Source organism: Pongo abelii, chromosome Y (genome assembly GCF_028885655.2).
Source record: "Pongo abelii isolate AG06213 chromosome Y, NHGRI_mPonAbe1-v2.0_pri, whole genome shotgun sequence".
NCBI classification, from domain to species: domain Eukaryota; kingdom Metazoa; phylum Chordata; class Mammalia; order Primates; family Hominidae; genus Pongo; species Pongo abelii.
The window spans coordinates 56,774,928-56,794,712 of NC_072009.2; the positions used below are offsets into that span (position 1 = coordinate 56,774,928).

General features: G+C 37.5%; 1 pseudogene; it reads right to left on the bottom strand.

Annotated features, from left to right (window-relative positions):
* LOC129053337 (deleted in azoospermia protein 1-like) overlaps positions 1–19,785 on the bottom strand; it is a 52,487-nt pseudogene that overhangs the window by 16,542 nt on the left and 16,160 nt on the right.

A 19,785-nucleotide genomic window follows, 5' to 3' on the forward strand; every position in this document is an offset into this window, starting at 1 on the left:
ATAACCAACACTAAGAGTAAGAAATTTCTAACAAAAGTAACAAATTTCCCATTACTCACACTGTTTAAACAGGGATTCCATTGCCACTTACTATGGAAAGTGTAGATACAATTCCACAGACGCAAGGATGACTACAATAAACAAGAGAACAGGACCATAAGCACTTCTTACCTGAACATACTGAGTTATAGGATTCAGCGTGATTAGGGGCTGCAGGCAAGTTTCAGTGTTTGCATTCCTCCAGGTGTTCTGAAACTGTGGTGGAGGAGGAGGATTTAATACCAAAGGACGTGGCTGCACAAGACGAGCGCCTTTTTGAAAAGCAAGAAGAAAAAAGCCTATTTTTAGTTATTTGAAAAGCTACCCGGGTCAAAAAAGAACAATTTCTTTTCCTACTCACAGAACTTTTGTTTCCTGATTGCAGGGCCCAGCTTCAGCTTTTTACCCTGGAGATGTATCTGTGACTGAAAAGAGAACAGTAACAAAACTAGAATCCATTTTCAAGTCTTAGCTTCCAAGACTTGGGTAAACACCTAAAGCTTTCTAAGGTTCCTATCATCATAGACGATCAGTGACAACTACGCACCAAATTAAATGTTGTCATCATGAAGCCACCATATTTACCCTTGCCACTCTAATCAGTGTCAAGAGGCATCAAGTGAAAGTTGATCAAAAACTTTTCATCACCCTGTCTCCAACCTTTCCTGTCTGTAGTTCATGAACCTAGGTGTCCACTCAAAAATAAACATGATCTATCAAGTTATGGGAGGTTACTCTGAGTTTGGATTTTGCACAGGAAGTCTAACTTTCTCAAAATTTTACACAAGTCTGAGTATATCACTAACACTAAACGTCGTATCAGTAAGAGAAATAAGAGACTTTTCCATTGAATTACTTACCTCTACTATCTTCTGGACATCCACGTCATCAACAAATGAAACAAATCCATAGCTATAAAGGCAGATAAATGAAGCATAAAATCACCATCATACAGTACATGGTTCAGAACTTCTACTATTCTATATACAGACGTGATCATGACCAAAGATGAATAATATACCATGATAAGTATTTGCTAACATGCACATGACAGATCCTCTACAAATACTACTTTTTCTTAAGTAGAACTATGTCAAAATGTGCTAGGATTAGGGTACTGTGAAAACTTCACTGATTAACAAAGAATTCACATCTGTGAACCTGAATTTAACTTACTATCTAAGACAAGGTGGTTAAAATTAAAGATGCTGTGCAGTGTATGAAGAAAACAACTATTTGAGAAAACTGATTAACTCATCTGTATGAAATAAAAATTGCAGACATTTCAAAACAAACATTAGAAAAATGATTAAATAAAAGAACTGGTAATAACCTTTTATCCCCTACGTGAAAGAAATTAACACCGCAAACAGTTTCATTTATACAAGGGTCAGAATATCAGTTTTGAAGTCTTGTCTCATACCTATAGAACAGGGGACTAGAGTTCAGATATTTTTGATAAAATTACTCACCCTTTGGACACACCACTTCGATTTGTGATTATCTTCACTTCTTTCACTGAACCGTATCTACCAAAGCAGCTTCTGATCTCAGTTTCATCCGTCTATGGAACAGAATGGAACGTCAGAGTAAAAATTCAGCATTCAAAAATTTCAACTTTACTACAATTTTACTACCATGAGAGGGAAATTTCTTCCCCATTTATCCCCAAATGACCAGTAGCTCTTTGTTAAAGGTATTTTTAGTACCTATGGTTCAAACCTGAAAGCAATTCTAAACCTCCATGAAGTACAAAAACACATTAAGTTTGTAACAGGGCCCAAATCCCACTGTTCATGATGTACTTTAAGGTAACAATGAGGTATGAATACAATACCCTATCATCAATTCCACCAACAAAAACAGTGTTTGGCATGATTTTGCCTTCTGGTAAAACCCAGCCTTGGCTAGCCGCAGCTGATGAAGACTGGGTGCTGGCCTCTCTGCAGATGGTTGCGTTGGGAGTCTCAGGATTTGCAGCAGACTGTAATTTGGAAAGTAGACATCATAATTATGTATGCAGGCAAAACCCATACACAATGTGAAATATCATTTTTGTATTTTAAGTATAATATATTTTATATAAGTTATTTTCATTGGAAATTAGTCACCAGTGCAGCTCAGTTCAGGCTCAGGATTTAAACTAATCAGAGGACATCAGCATGGAATTTTAACCAAAGGATATACTACTTTCTTAAACCTAGTGTCGCTCATCACCGTGTCTTGTATAATGCTGTGGAAGAATACTCATTCAGTATTTGTGAAAATACTCTGTGAAGTAGTTAAAAAAGACACCCAAAACTAGAAAGTTTAGATTTGTAAAAATTAAAGTTTTAAAATCATCCTGTTCTACATTCATAAGCAACTTTTCACTTTACTGAGTAGACTAAAGATAAACCTTAAAAAAAAAAAAAGAAGCCGCACCAAAAACAAAATAAACCTCAATGTTTTAAACCAATTTCTTATAATCTTCTTCCCTAACGCTAGGGTGTTCAAAGCATCTTCTGAAATAACATTTTTCTTCCTGAGTAACACGAAATCAGTCCAAGTGATAATTCTAATTTTCACAGTGGCCTGATAGATATAAATGAGTGAATTCATTTTGTACGTATAAAGTGGTAAAAGTGGAAAAGTGGTATGCCAATGTAAGTTAGTGTCCTGTTATTTGAATTTATTTTCAGCAGATTTGTTTTCAAGTTTCTTTTTTGGCTCCACTATTTAGCTGACTTATTTTGAAAAAAAGTTTAATTAAGAACTAATCGAAACACCAGGAAACTATGACACATCATTAATTTAAAAATCACTGGTGAAGTGCTGTTGACTCTGAAAGCACAAAAAGCTGCCTAAGAGAAAGCTATTACACATACAGCTGTCTGAAAGAAAACAAAAGACGAAAGAAACTGTGTATCTTTTTGAACAACACAATAATGTTATAGTAGTAAGAAAGGAGTTCCTACTTTGTTAATTAGATGCTAGAAGTTACTGATTCTACACAGCTTTACTACACATGAAATCTAAATTGTGAAATCAACTGAAGCCGAGGTTACTGCACTTCTCTTTTCTTTCCTGCCTGTACTTGCTATTTTGGGTTTGTAACTAATGCCTAATGCTTTCCTTTAACAGCTTTATTTCATGACAGTGTTGTGGAAGAAAAATTTAAAACACTATTTTTAAGTTTTTCCTTTCTAAAAATGTCTTCCATTATTGTTTTTTCCAAATGACATTAAGCTGCATTATCTTGAACTATTAGGAACCTGATTAGATTTCCCTTCCCTATACACAATTCACCAATTCCTTCTCAGTTCATTCAGAAATCCCAAACAGAATAAAACAAAAGAAATTCTGAAATTCTTGTAGTTCTTCTCTTTTTCAATTCCCCCTTGATTTGTGGATGAACTTTGGCTATCTTTTTCTTTGATAAACAAGCTACATTACAGTATTGTCTCTGCACCATAGTGTTTGGATGTATTTTAATTTAGAAATCTAACATCTGGCAGAAACCTGTATCAGATTATGAGAGGTTATGGAAATGCACTGATTCTCAACTGGGCAAGATTTTTGAGCCCCAGGGGCATTCAGCGACGTTCAGAGATTGGCTGTCACAGCTAAGATGTATTCCTGCAATCTGATGGGCTGAAGCCCAGCCACGCTACTGCACATCCTACAATGCAAAGACAGCCTCCTACAATAAAGAATTATTTGGTGCCAAATTTGCAAAGGGTCTGGTTAAGAAACCTTGTGACAGTGACACAAGAATTGAAGAGGAAAATTCTTGTTTGGGAAGAACCTGATTTCCATTGCTCACGAAAGTGAATCTTTTCATGACCTCAGTTTCAGTTTCCTAGCTTCAAAACAAATGGCTGGAAAAGATCTCTGGTGCCTCTTCTGATTCTCATACTCATTTGGATACCCGAAACAACCGTAGTTTGGTAAAGAAGAAAAAAAAGGCATTTGGTTTTATAAGAAGTTTGACTTTAGCTTGGATCTTATAAACTGGCTGCCTGCTTAACCGGAATCGTACATATAAAATTCACCGAATCTCTTTAATAGAGTCATCATATTTTAAATTAAGGAAGTAATGATCATGTCCTAGTCCTCGGCCAGCAGGTGGCGATCAAAGCAAACAAAGTAAGCAATGTACTTCATTTTTTGCAATGTACTTCATTTTTGCCATGGCTTGATTAGCAGGGATTGTTCAATTCCCACTGTGTGTGTATTTATACATAATTATATAATGTATATATAAAAATCCACAATCAACAGACAACCTTTGGTTACTTCTAAACTATGGCCAAAAATATAAATCAATGCTTAGGATAAGAAAAGTTTAAGTTTAAAGAAAGTGCCAACGTAACCGTCAATGGCATCCTGAAAACAAACTGCATTAAAGAAGTAATTTTCTTAATCATATCTTCAAGCGAGTTGTTGAATTTTGAAATGAGAAATGTTGGAATAGTAAACAGGAGTGAGCTTCAAGACCATCATATACACAACTCTCATTGCCACATAGAGCAAATACATTCCTTGCTACATGTGGACAACCAAGTGACGACGACAGCTAAAAGCTGCAAAAAAATTATCGTTATTTAAACTCCTGGGAGGTCAGCTCCTTTGCCAGTATTATCTAATTCAATTACTGTGTCAACAGGTAAGCAAACTGGTATTTATATAAACTGACCAGGAAAAAGCCTATCATCTGTAGTCAGCAAAGTTACATTGGCAGCAAAAGAGGAGGAGCAAATAAAGAGAGTGATAAAATTTAGAAAATACGACGTGAAAATCAGAATGAAAACTTTAGTAAATCAAAGCGCAGATTCTCGGGGAGTGGTGCATGGGGAGGATGAAATTCAAGCAATAAACAATCCTGGCAAAACAAAGCAAGAAAACACAAGAAAGCAAAAGTATATATGAGACCTGAAAAATGGGTTGTGGCCACAGATAATAAAAGAATGCTATGCCGAAACTCTGTTTTCAAAGAGGAAGAAAGTATTTCTCAAAGCATTTTACAAAGCTAAAAGCATATAAGCAACAAAGCCTCACCCAGATGATCCATCCCTGCCCTCAACACAAATGGGAAATTCCAGCAGTATATAAAGAGTCTAAGTTTATATTGGGAATGCAAGAATACTCAATTTGCAGGACACATTACTTTAATTCATCACTGAAAATCATTTGACAAAATACAGCACTCATTTTTAAATTTTTTTAAAACCCAAGTAAAATAGAGATAAAGGAATCTTCTTTTCGATCAATCTCATTCTACCCTATCATCAAGCTTACAAGTGAACTAGTTGAGTCAACTGAACTGAAAACAGGAATAAGGTAAGGGCACCAGGGCACCTCCTTATTACTCCTATATATTTTTTCCACTATGTATGACAAAAGTGAATACCAATACAAAGTCTTCTATGAATCAGTAAGAAAAATGAAATTAAAAACCTAATTTAAAAAGCTAAAGATCAATGATCAACTTCAATGATGATTTTAAAAAGTGGGCATCAACACAATGTAATATTTTCCAGCTATTAGGCTGACAATTTAAAAAATACTAGTAACTTTCACTGGAATGGGTGTGGAAAAGAGAGCGCTCTACACACCGTCAATGAGAAAATACCAATACGTGATTTACCAAGAGTACTGTGGAAAAGGTGCATCATGATTTGATAAGCGGGGATACTCACCAGTATACTAAAAAGGAGAAGTAGTTATAAAATCGTTATAAAAGGGGCAAAGTGCTTTCACCTAGCTATTTCACTGATAGCAATTCATCTCAAGAAATTAATAGCAGAAGCGTGCCAAGATATTTACACAAAGATATTCATGGCATCGCTTTTTTTAAGACTGAGTCTCTCTTTGCTGCCTAGGTTGGAGTGCAGTGGCACAATCTCAGCTCACAGCAACCTGCGTCCCAGGATCAAGTGATTCTGCTGCCTCAGCCTCTCGAGTAGTTGGGATTACAAGTGTGCGCCACCACGCCTGGCTAATTTTTTTGTGTTTTTAGTAGAGACAGGAAACAAAAATCATTCAAATATTCCTTCACATTTTCAAAAATACATGAGATAACACAATAGTGAAGTACATACGCTGGCTCCTTTAATTTGTTATTATAATAAAAGAAATGGAACAGAAAAAAGAATTACTTTAGGTTTCTAATCTCTGACGTTCTTGTTGTTAACTCTATTATGTAAAACCTCAACTTTTTCCCAATTTTCTGGGGTTGGTATTGTGGAAATCTCAAGGATATTAGTTCTTGGAATTTATTACCACAGATATGATTATGGGTCATATACACAGTCATATCTATGAAAAGAGACGCAGAGGACTATTATTGTGAAGCAGCCAGCTAAAATACAAATATAATTCAAATTCTGTGCTCTAAAAGGTGGGTAGTAATTTTATTTCACTCTGTCTTTCTAAAAAATTGATAAAAGTCAGTCTGGATGTTTCAGCTATTTGACGGCAAAGATGAAAAAAAACCATGCTACAATATAGAAGGGGACACCAAGTCTCAAAAAACTGTTCTACAGTGAAGTTTTTGCGAAGTACATTCCTGTCAAAATATTATGCAATTACTTCTAAATAATACGGAGGCCTTCATTCTAGACTAATTCTAAGTGTTGTCTTAAATTTTAGGTACATTTCACTACTTTAAAATGGCAAACTATTCAAGCAATTTGTATAACAAAGGGCTCAATAATATCTGAAAGTAAATCATTTTACTCCCTCTTAAATTACCTGACAATTATATACAAGCAAATGACATCCAGTGATGACGTGAACTGCTGAATTTGGATAAGTAGGATATGCCTATAAATAAAGTTTACAGCAAGAATGTATGAATACGGTAAAACATTTTATTAATTAGAAATACTATTCCCAATATAAAAAACTATGAAAAAGTTTTAAAACATTACTTTTCTATATACAGCACCGCAGATTCTAAATGAGTGACTGATTTTATGAAGAAAGAAATATTCTGTCAAGTGAGGCCCTTTGGCTTGGGAGGAGGAACAGACTAATGAAAAAAGAAGTGACTATTTCACCAGACAAGTTGACCTTATTTATACTGTGTACTTATGCCCACCCAGAAGTTATTTCTTATTCTGGTGATAAGGCTCTATTAAGACAGACTTCAATGTAAGTTAAATTAATGCATTTGCTTTCTTTCTTTCTTAAAATACTTCCAAAGGGTTTTGTATTTGACAAGACCACAGGGTAATATGAAGTTCTCCTATAAATGTTACGGCTTTTTCTGTACTTCATTTCAAAAAACTAAGGGCGGTATATAATCCGCAACTGGAAAAGAGACAGTATAATGTCTTCTACGATTCAATAAATACTTAGTGATTGAAAACATATACATAGCATCACACATGAATACACCCAGATTACGTAATGGCTCACAGTAAATGTGAGAAACAGGGCTTTTTTTCTAGCCATCGTTCACAGGACGAAAAAGCAGCAGAGGTATACCCTACCCGTTTCAAGTACATGGAAAATGTCAACAAACGAGAGACACTGAAGAACTATTTCACCACTATTTTCTTACTTTATTTTCCATCAAAGAAAATGTCTTTTAAACTAAGACATAAATAAAACAAACTAAAAAGAAAATAAACGTTAGTTATCACCAGTAAGTGACAGAGTATGTCAAATCCTACTTTAAATATCAAGGTAACCAGGATCAGAGAAATTACATGCCAGACACTCACGGGATTTATAAATATAGTAAAACACATCAGAAATCTCCCCATTCCAGAACCAGAATATACCCAGAAGTCAGCAATCTATATGAGGAGGCATCTGGAAAACACTGCAAGTAAAGAATAGCTGGATGAATTGCTAACCTTAGAGAAGAATAAACTAGGCAGACACATGAAGACAGCTGCTTTCAAATATTTTTGGAACTAGTTATTTGGCGGGAAAGCAGTTCGGGTGTTTTAGAGGTAGTATTCTTTTTTCTTCCTATTCTTATTTAAGAGTAATTAATAGCAAAACATTTCTGTTTCTCTTGAACACATTTTTTTTTTTTTTTTTTTTTTTTATGGAGGGTAAGGCCAGAGGCAGATTCCAGGCAGATACACGCTCATTCTAAGGCCACATTAATATTACCTTTCATGGACTGTATAGTCAATCAAAAAGTAACTGAATTCTTATCATTATGTGGACCAGCCATTGCTTAAGCATGCAAAAACCTGGGAGAGAAAAAGGCACTGTTGCTCCCATAGGAGTTTAAAATTGGGTTAAAAAGAAAGTAACAAAATGTGCCACATTAATACAAAGAACGATTTAAAAAAACTACAGGCACGTATGAAATAGAAAAAAATCAAGAAAGAACAGGGAGTGTACGTTTGGTACATTCACTTTACCTGAGGTACAGCATAACTCCTTTGCTCCCCAACAGGCCGCTGTGGTGGCATCTTGGGGGGAAAAAAAAAAAAAAAAAGGAAACCAAAATTATTCAAATATTACTACACATTTTCAAAAACACGTGAGACAGACAACATCGAAGAACTTCTCATGCTGGCTCCTTGGTTAATAGAATAAAAGAAACAGAATAGAAAAAATAAGTACTTTAGGTTTCTAATCCCTCAACTTCTTGTTCTTCCTTCTACATAGAAAATCTCACCTTTTTCCCAATTTTCTGCAAATCGCATTGTGAAACTCTCAAAGATACTAATTCTTTGAATTTGGTACCACACATATGATTATCGGTCATAGATATAGTTGTATCATTGAAAAGACACCCAGAGAACTACTATCATGAAGCAGCAAGCTAAAATAAGAACACAATTGGAATTCTGTGCTCTAAGAATTGGGTAAAGCTTTTACTTCACTCTGTATCTCTAAATTCATGAAAGACAGTCTGCATGTTTCAGCTCTTTGACGGCAAACATAACAAAATACATGCTAAAACAAAGATGGGAACACCAAATCTCAGAAATTGTTCTACAGAAAAGTTATTGCCAAGTACCCTCCTGTCAAAATATTATTTCATCACTTCTAAATACTACAGAGGCCTTCATTACGCTAATTCTAAGTGTTTTCTAAAATTTCAGGTACAGTTCACTAGTTTAAAACGACAACCTATTCAGGCAATTTGTATAAACAAGTTGAAGGCCTCAATGGTAGCTGAAAGTAAATCATTTTACTCCCTGTTCAATTAACTGATTATTATATAAAGGCAACTGATATCGAGTGATGACCTGACCTGGTGAATTTGGGTAAGTAGAATAAGCCTGAAAATAAAGTTTACAGAAAGAATGGATTAATACGGTAAAACATTGTTATTTTAATTAGAAGGAAGTATCATTCCCAACGTGACAAAAATAGGAAGAACACTGAAATAGTAATTGTTTCTCTACCTACAGCAATGCAGATTTCTAAATGAATGACAGACATTATGAAGAAACAAATATTCTCTGTCAAGTGCTACCCTTTGGGTGGGGAAGGGGAAGAGACAAATGACAAAAGAAGTGCCTATTGCACCAGCCAAAGTTTACCTTATTTACACTGTCTACCTATGCCCACCCAGAAGTAATTTCTGACACTGGTGATAAGGCTCTATTAAGACAGATTTCAACGTAAGTTAAATTAATATATTTGCTATTTCTTTGGCAAAATACTTCCAGACTGTTTTGTATTTGACAATATTATAGGGTAATACTGTAGTTCTTCGACAGATGTTACGGCTTTCTCGGTACTTCATTTCCACAAATTAAGGGCAGTATATAAGCCACAAATGGAAAAGAGACAGTATAATGTCTTCGACGTTTCAATGAATACTTACTAATTAAAAACATACAGGTAGCAGCATTCATGAATACACCCATATTCAGTAATGGCTCACCGTAAATGCCAGAAACAAGCAGGGCTTTTATTCTAGCCATTGCTCAGAGAAGGAAAAAGAAGAGGAGGTGTACCCTACACGTTTCAAGGACATGGAAAATGTCAACAAATGAGAGACACTGAAGAACTATTTCACTACTATTTTGTTACTTTATATTCCATCAAACAAAAGGTCTTTTAAACACACACAGAAATGAAAGGAACGAAGAACAAAATAAACGTTATTTATCACCAGTAAGTGACAGAGGATGTCAAATCCTACTTTAAATATCAAAGCAACCAGCATCAGAGAAATGACATGCCAGAAACTCACGGGATTTATAGACAGAGTAAAAGAGATCAGAAATCTACCCATCTCAGAACCAAAATATATCCAGAAGTCAGCAATTTATATGAGGAGGCATCTGGAAAGCACTGCAAGTAAAGAAGAGCTACAGAAATCTACCCATCCAAGAACCAGAATATATCCAGAAGTCAGCAATTTATACGAGGAGGCATCTGGAAATCATTGCAAGCAAAGAATAGCTAGGTTAACTGCTAACATTAGAGAACAATAAGCTAGGCAGACACATAAGGAGAGCGGCTTCCAAATACTTTAGGAACTAGTTATATGGGGTGAAAAAGGAAGAGATAGGAAGAGATTTGTTCATATGTCTACAGAGATCATTTCTGAGAGAAAGTCTCACAAAGTATATAGAAGATTTTTAGCTCAAATAACCAACACTAAGAGTAAGAAATTTCTAACAAAAGTAACAAATTTCCCATTACTCACACTGTTCAAACAGGGATTCCATTGCCACTTACTATAGAAAGTGTAGATACAATTCCACAGACGCAAGGATGACTACAATAAACAAGAGAACAGGAACATAAGCAGTTCTTACCTGAACGTACTGAGTTACAGGATTCAGCGTGATTAGGGGCTGCAGGCAAGTTTCAGTGTTTGGATTCCTCCAGACGTTCTGAAACTGTGGTGGAGGAGGAGGACTAACTACCAAAGGACGCGGCTGCACATGATGAGCACCTTTTTGAAAAGCAAGAAGAAAAAAGCCTACTTTTAGTTATTTAAAAAGCTACCCGGGTCAAAAAAGAACAATTTCTTTTCCTACTCACAGAACTTTTGTTTCCTGATTGCAGGGCCCAGCTTCAGCTTTTTACCCTGGAGATGTATCTGTGACTGAAAAGAGAACAGTAACAAAACTAGAATCCATTTTCAAGTCTTAGCTTCCAAGACTTGGGTAAACACCTAAAGTCTTCTAAAGTGCCTATCATCATAGACGATCAGTGACAACTACGCACCAAATTAAAATTTGTCATCATGAAGCTACCTTACTTACCCTTGTCACTCTAATCAGTGTCAAGAGGCATCAAGTGAAAGTTGATCAAAAACTTTTCATCACCCTGTCTCCAACCTTTCCTGTCTGTAGTTCGTGAACCTAGGTGTCCACTCAGAAATAAACAGGATCTATCAAGTTATGGGAGGTGACTCTGAGTTTGGATTTTGAACAGGAAGTCTAACTTCCTCCAAATTTTACACAAGTCTGAGTATATCTCTAACACTAAACGTCGTAGCAGTAAGATAAGAAAGAGATTTTTCTATTACTTACATCTACTATCTTCTGGACATCCACATCATCAACAAATGAAACAAATCCATAGCTATAAAGCCAGACAAATGAAGCATAAAATCACCATCATACAGTACATGGTTCAGAACTTCTACTACTCTATATACAGACGTGATCATGACCAAAGATGAATAATATACCATGATAAGTATGTGCTAACATGCACATGACAGATCCTCTACAAATACTACTTTTTCTTAAGCAGAACTATGTCAAAATGTGCTAGGATTAGGGCAGTGTGAAAACTTCATTGATTAACAAAGAATTCACATCTGTGAACCTGAATTTAACTTACTATCTAAGACAAGGTGGTTAAAATTTAAGATGCGGTGCAGTCTATGAAGAAAACAATTATCTGAGAAAACTGATTAACTCATCTGTATGAAATAAAAATTGCAGACATTTCAAAACAAACATTAGAAAAATGATTAAATAAAAGAACTGGTAATAACCTTTTATCCCCTACGTGAAAGAAATTAACACCGCAAACAATTTCATTTATACAAGGGTCAGAATATCAGTTTTGAAGTCTTGTCTCATACCTATAGAACAGGGGACTAGAGTTCAGATATTTTTGATAAAATTACTCACCCTTTGGACACACCACTTCGATTCGTGATTATCTTCACTTCTTTCACTGAACCGTATCTACCAAAGCAGCTTCTGATCTCAGTTTCATCCGGCTATGGAACAGAATTGAACGTCAGAGTAAAAATTCAGCATTCAAAAATTTCAACTTTACTACAATTTTACTACCATGAGGGGGAAAATTTCTTCCCCATTTATCCCCAAAATGACCAGTAGCTCTTTGTCAAAGATATTTTTAGTACCTATGGGTCAAACCTAAAAGCAATTCTAAACCTCCATGAAGTACAAAAACACATTAAGTTTGTAAGAGGGCCCAAATCCCATTGTTCATAATGTATTTTAAGGTAAAAATGAGGTATGAATACAATACCCTATCATCAATTCCACCAACAAAAACAGTGTTTGGCATGATTTTGCCTTCTTGTAAGACCCAGCCTTGGCTAGCCGCAGCTGATGAAGACTGGGTGCTGGCCTCTCTGCAGATGGTTGAGTTGGGAGTCTCAGGATTTGCAGCAGACTGTAATTTGGGAAGTAGACATCATAATTACGTATGCAGGCAAAACCCATACACAATGTGAAATATCATTTTGTATTTTACGTATATTTTATATAAATTACTTTCACTGTAAATTAGTCACCAGTGCAGCTCAGTTCAGGCTCAGGATTTAAACTAATCAGAGGACATCAGCATGGAATTTTAACCACAGGATATAGTACTTTCTTAAACCTACTGCTGCTCATCACCGAGTCTTGTATAATGCTGTGGAAGAATACTCATTTAGTATTTGTGAAAATACTCTGTGAAGTAGTTAAAAAAGACACCCAAAACTAGAAAGTTTAGACTGGTAAAAATTAAAGTTATTAAAATTATCCTGAGTTGAAAATTTAGGGGAGGAGCCAAGATGGCCGAATAGGAACAGCTCCGGTCTACAGCTCCCAGCGTGAGCGATGCAGAAGATGGGTGATTTCTGCATTTCCACCTGAGGTACTGGGTTCATCTCACTAGGGAGTGCCAGACAGTGGGCGCAGGTCAGTGGGTGCGCGCGCTGTGCGCGAGCTGAAGAAGGGCGAGGCACTGCCTCACTCGGGAAGCGCAACGGGTCATGGAGTTCCCTTTCGTAGTCAAAGAAAGGGGTGACAGACGGCACCTGGAAAATTGGGTCACTCCCACCCGAATACTGCGCTTTTCCGGCGGGCTTAAAAAACGGCGCACCAGGAGATTATATCCCGCACCTGGCTCAGAGGGTCCTACGCCCATGGAGTCTCGCTGATTGCTAGCACTGCAGTCTGAGATCAAACTGCAAGGCGGCAGCGAGGCTGGGGGAGGGGCGCCCACCATTGCCCAGGCTTGCTTAGGTAAACACAGCAGCTGGGAAGCTCGAACTGGGTGGAGCCCACCACAGCTCAAGGAGGCCTGCCTGCCTCTGTAGGCTCCACCTCTGGGGGCAGGGCACAGACAAACAAAAAGACAGCAGTAACTTCTGCAGACCTAAATGTCCCTGTCTGACAGCTTTGAAGAGAGCAGTGGTTCTCCCAGCATGCAGCTGGAGATCTGAGAACGGGCAGACTGCCTCCTCAAGTGGGTCCCTGACCCCTGACCCCCGGTCAGCCTAACTGGGAGGCACCCCCCAGCAGGGGCAGACTGACACCTCACACGGCCGGGTACTCCAACAGACCTGCAGCTGAGGGTCCTGTCTGTTAGAAGGAAAACTAACAAACAGAAAGGACATCCACACCAAAAACCCATCTGTACATCACCATCATCAAAGACCAAAAGTAGACAAAACCATAAAGATGGGGAAAAAATAGAGCAGAAAAACTGGAAACTCTAAAAAGCAGAGGGCCTCTCCTCCTCCTCCAAAGGAACGCAGTTGCTCACCAGCAACGCAACAAAGCTGGACGGAGAATGACTTTGACGAGCTGAGAGAAGGCGGCTTCAGACGATCAAATTACTCTGAGCTACGGGAGGATATTCAAACCAAAGGCAAAGAAGTTGAAGCCTTTGAAAAAAATTTAGAAGAATGTATAACTAGAATAACCAATACAGAGAAGTGCTTAAAGGAGCTGATGGAGCTGAAAACCAAGGCTCGAGAACTACGTGAAGAATGCAGAAGCCTCAGGAGCCGATGCGATCAAATGGAAGAAAGGGTATCAGCGATGGAAGATGAAATGAATGAAATGAAGCGAGAAGGGAAGTTTAGAGAAAAAAGAATAAACAGAAACGAGCAAAGCCTCCAAGAAATATGGGACCATGTGAAAAGACCAAATCTACGTCTGATTGGTGTACCTGAAAGTGACGGGGAGAATGGAACCAAGTTGGAAAACACTCTGCAGGATATTATCCAGGAGAACTTCCCCAGTCTAGCAAGGCAGGCCAACATTCAGATTCAGGAAATACAGAGAACGCCACAAAGATACTCCTCGAGAAGAGCAACTAACTCCAAGACACATAATTGTCAGATTCAACAAAGTTGAAATGAAGGAAAAAATGTTAAGGGCAGCCAGAGAGAAAGGTCGGGTTACTCTCAAAGGGAGGCCCATGAGACTAACAGCGGATCTCTCGGCAGAAACTCTACAAGCCAGAAGAGAGTGAGGGCCAATATTCAACATTCTTAAAGAAAAGAATTTTCAGCCCCGAATTTCATATCCAGCCAAACTAAGCTTCCTAAGTGAAGGAGAAATAAAATACTTTACAGACAAGCAACTGCGGAGAGATTTTGTCACCACCAGGCCTGCCCTAAAAGAGCTCCTGAAGGAAGTGCGAAACGTGGAAAGGAACAACCGGTACCAGCCGCTGCAAAATCATGCCAAAATGTAAAGACCATCGAGACTAAGAAGAGACTGCATCAACTAACGAGCAAAATAACCCGCTAACATCATAATGACAGGATCAAATTCACACATAACAATATTAACTTTAAATGTAAATGGACGAAATGCTCCAATTAAAAGACACAAGACTGGCAAATTGGATAAAGGGTCAAGACCCATCAGTGTGCTGTATTCAGGAAACCCATCTCACGTGCAGAGACACACATAGGCTCAAAATAAAAGGATGGAGGAAGATCTACCAAGCAAATGGAAAACAAAAAAAGGCAGGGGTTGCAATCCTAGTCTCTGATAAAACAGACTTTAAACCGACAAAGATCAAAAGAGACAACGAAGGCTATTACATAATGGTAAAGGGATCAATTCAACAAGAAGAGCTAACTATCCTAAATATATATGCACCCAATACAGGAGCACCCAGATTCATAAAGCAAGTCCTGAGTGACCTACAAAGAGACTTAGACTCCCACACATTAATAATGGGAGACTTTAACACCCCACTGGCAACATTAGACAGATCAACGAGACAGAAAGTCAACAAGGATACCCAGGAATTGAACTCAGCTCTGCACCAAGCGGACCTAATAGACATCTACAGAACTCTCCACCCCAAATCAACAGAATATACCTTTTTTTCAGCACCACACCACACCTATTCCAAAATTGACCACATACTTGGAAGTAAAGCTCTCCTCAGTAAATGTAAAAGAACAGAAATTATAACAAACTATCTCTCAGATCACAGTGCAATCAAGCTAGAACTCAGGATTAAGAATCTCACTCAAAACCGCTCAACTACATGGAAACTGAACAACCTGCTCCTGAATGACTACTGGGTACATAACGAAATGAAGGAAGAAATAAAGATGTTCTTTGAAACCAACGAGAACCAAGACACAACATACCAGAATCTCTGGGATGCATTCAAAGCAGTGTGTAGAGGCAAATTTATAGCACTAAATGCCCCCAAAAGAAAGCAGGAAAGATCCAAAATTGACACCCTAACATCACAATTAAAAGAACTAGAAAAGCAAGAGCAAACACATTCAAAAGCTAGCAGAAGGCAAGAAATAACTAAAATTAGAGCAGAACTGAAGGAAATAGAGACACAAAAAAACCCTTCAAAAAATTAATGAATTCAGGAGCTGGTTTTTTGAAAGGATCAACAAAATTGACAGAGAAGAATCAGATAGATGCAATAAAAAAATGATAAAGGGGATATCACCACCGATCCCACAGAAATACAAAAGGAATTTGTATTTCAATTCCTAGAAATTTCAAAAGAAATTTGAAAGGATCAACAAAATCGACAGAGAAGAATCAAATAGATGCAATAAAAAATGATAAAGGGGGTATCACCACCGATCCCACAGAAATACAAACTACCATCAGAGAATACTACAAACAGCTCTACACAAATAAACTAGAAAATCTAGAAGAAATGGATAAATTCCTCGACACATACACTGTCCCAAGACTAAACCAGGAAGAAGTTGAATCTCTGAATAGACCAATAACAGGATCTGAAATTGTGGCAATAATCAATACCTTACCAACCAAAAAGAGTCCAGGACCAGATGGATTCACAGCCAAATTCTACCAGAGGTACAAGGAGGAACTGGTACCATTCCTTCTGAAACTATTCCAACCAATAGAAAAAGAGGGAATCCTCCCTAACTCATTTTATGAGGCCAGCATCATCCTGATACCAAAGCCGGGCAGAGACACAACCAAAAAAGAGAATTTTAGAACAATATCCTTGATGAACACTGATGCAAAAATCCTCAATAAAATACTGGCACACCGAATCCAGCAGCACATCAAAAAGCTTATCCACCATGATCAAGTGGGCTTCACCCCTGGGATGCAAGGCTGGTTCAATATACGCAAATCAATAAATGTAATCCAGCATATAAACAGAACCAAAGCCAAAAACCACATGATTATCTCAATAGATGCAGAAAAGGCCTTTGACAAAATTCAACAACCCTTCATGCTAAAAACTCTCAATAAATTAGGTATTGATGGGTCGTATCTCAAAATAATAAGAGCTATTTATGACAAACCCACAGCCAATATCATACTGAATGGGCAAAAACTGGAAGCATTCCCTTTGAAAACTGGCACAAGACAGGGATGCCCTCTCTCACCACTCCTATTCAACATAGTGTTGGAAGTTCTGGCCAGGGCAATTAGGCAGGAGAAGGAAATAAAGGATATTCAATTAGGAAAAGAGGAAGTCAAATTGTCCCTGTTTGCAGACGACATGATTGTATATCTAGAAAACCCCACTGTCTCAGCCCAAAATCTCCTTAAGCTGATAAGCAACTTCAGCAAAGTCTCAGGATACAAAATCAATGTACAAAAATCACAAGCATTCTTATACACCAACAGACAAACAAACAGAGAACCAAATCATGAGTGAACTCCCATTCACAATTGCTTCAAAGAGAATAAAATACCTAGGAATCCAACTTACAAGGGACGTGAAGGACCTCTTCAAGGAGAACTACAAACCACTGCTCAAGGAAATAAAAGAGGATACAAACAAATGGAAGAACATTCCATGCTCATGGGTAGGAAGAATCAATATCATGAAAATGGCCATACTGCCCAAGGTAATTTACAGATTCAATGCCATCCCCATCAAGCTACCAATGACTTTCCTCACAGAACTGGAAAAAACTACTTTAAAGTTCATATGGAACCAGAAAAGAGCCCGCATCACCAAGTCAAAAGAACAAAGCTGGAGGCATCACACTACCTGACTTCAAACTATACTACAAGGCTACAGTAACCAAAACAGCATGGTACTGGTACCAAAACAGAGCTATAGATCAATGGAATAGAACAGAGCCCTCAGAAATAACGCCGCATATCTACAACTATCTGATCTTTGACAAACCTGAGAAAAACAAGCAATGGGGAAAGGATTCCCTATTTAATAAATGGTGCTGGGAAAACTGGCTAGCCATATGTAGAAAGCTGAAACTGGATCCCTTCCTTACACCTTACACAAAAATCAATTCAAGATGGATTAAAGACTTAAACATTAGACCTAAAACCATCAAAACCCTAGAAGAAAACCTAGGCATTACCATTCAGGACATAGGCATGGGCAAGGACTTCATGTCTAAAACACCAAAAGCAATGGCAACAAAAGCCAAAATTGACAAACGGGATCTAATTAAACTAAACAGCTTCTGCACAGCAAGAGAAACTACCATCAGAGTGAACAGACAACCTACAAAATGGGAGAAAATTTTCGCAACCTACTCATCTGACAAAGGGCTAATATCCAGAATCTACAATGAACCCAAACAAATTTACAAGAAAAAAACAAACAACCCCATCAAAAAGCGGGCGAAGGACATGAACAGACACTTCTCAAAAGAAGACATTTATGCAGCCAAAAAACACATGAAACAATGCTCACCATCACTGGCCATCAGAGAAATGCAAATCAAAACCACAATGAGATACCATCTCACACCAGTTAGAATGGCAATCATTAAGAAGTCAGGAAACAACAGGAGCTGGAGAGGATGTGGAGAAATAGGAAAACTTTTCCACTGTTGGTGGGACTGTAAACTAGTTCAACCCTTGTGGAAGTCAGTGTGGCGTTTCCTCAGGGATCTAGAACTAGAAATTCCATTTGACCCAGCCATCCCATTACTGGGTATACACCCAAAGGACTATAAATCATGCTGCTATAAAGACACAAGCACGTGTCTGCTTATGGTGGCATTATTCACAATAGCAAAGACTTGGAACCAACCCAAATGTCCAACAATGATAGACTGGATTAAGAAAATGTGGCACATATACACCATGGAATACTATGCAGCCATAAAAAATGATGAGTTAATGTCCTTTGTAGGGACATGGATGAAATTGGAAATCATCATTCTCAGTAAACTATCGCCAAGAACAAAAAACCAAAATCCGCATATTCTCACTCATAGGTGGGAATTGAACAATGAGAACACATGGAAACAGGAAGGGGAACATCAGACTCTGGGGACTGTTGTGGGGTGGGGGGAGCGGGGAGGCATAGCATTGGGAGATATACCTAATGCTAGATGACGAGTTAGTGGGTGCAGCGCACCAGCATGGCACAAGTATACATATGTAACTAACCTGCACATTGCGCACATGTACCCTAAAACCTAAAGTATAATAATAATAAATAAATGAATAAATAAATTTTTTAAAAAATCATCCTGTTCTACATTCATAAACAACTTTTCACTTTACTGAGTATACTGAAGATAAACCTTAAAAAAAAAAAAAAAAAGGCGCACCAAAAAGAAAATAAGCCTCAATGTGTTAAATCAATTTCTTATAATCCTCTTCGCTAACGCTAGGGTGTTCAAAGCATCTTTTGAAATAACACTTTTCTTCCTGAGTAACACGGAATCAGTCCGACTGATAATTCTAGTTTTCAAAGTGGGCTGATAGATATAAATCATACCATCTTTATTTTCAGATCAAAAAAACACATACATATAACTCATTCATTTTCTAGATTCTGATCAGAACTGTCTTTATTCTTTCCACTGTTGACTCTAAGGTTAATGTAAAATTTTCTGAAGTAGTATTCATAACTAATATATATGTTGGACAAACAATATAGCACAGTGAAACAAAAATTAATTTAGTCAGGAGATCTAGGTTTATGTCCCTTACAGATAAGTGGTTATAAGCCACCTACTTACTTACCAGCTATGTATCTGTGGGCAAACTGCTTTGAGAATGAAATGAGATAACCTCTGTGAATTCATTTTGTATGTATAAAGTGGTAAAAGTGGTAATGCCAATGTAAGTTAGTGTCCTGTTATTTGAATTTATT